The following is a 270-nucleotide window of genomic DNA, read 5'->3' as shown; positions in this document are numbered from 1 at the left end:
GCCTATGGTACAAGGTATTGAAAACTTCCCAGGATCCTGTCTCTTTTGAGGCAGTTTTTGCCTAGACAAGTCATCCAGTTCTTTGGTGAGCAAAGGGGGTTCATCCTCCCAAGTCTCATTCCCAAATAACTTGTCATTTAGCTTCATGATTGCTCCAAGGTATTTACCAACTTGCTCTTCAGTGACATACTCATCCTCTTCAGAGGAAGAATACTCATCAGAGCTCATGAATGGCAGAAGTAAGTCCAATGGAATCTCTATGGTCTCAGT

At 43.0% G+C, this 270-nt stretch overlaps 1 protein-coding gene across 1 annotated transcript in view; it reads left to right on the top strand.

The window, feature by feature from the left end:
• The window catches only part of LOC127748446 (uncharacterized), a 31,761-nt gene that overhangs the window by 13,876 nt on the left and 17,615 nt on the right, over positions 1-270 (top strand). The gene's annotated exons all lie outside the window — the stretch shown is intronic.

This window comes from Arachis duranensis, chromosome 6, assembly GCF_000817695.3.
Source record: "Arachis duranensis cultivar V14167 chromosome 6, aradu.V14167.gnm2.J7QH, whole genome shotgun sequence".
In the NCBI taxonomy this organism is placed as follows: domain Eukaryota; kingdom Viridiplantae; phylum Streptophyta; class Magnoliopsida; order Fabales; family Fabaceae; genus Arachis; species Arachis duranensis.
The sequence above is the reverse complement of the archived record's forward strand: the minus strand, read 5'-3'. Positions and strand labels throughout refer to the sequence as shown.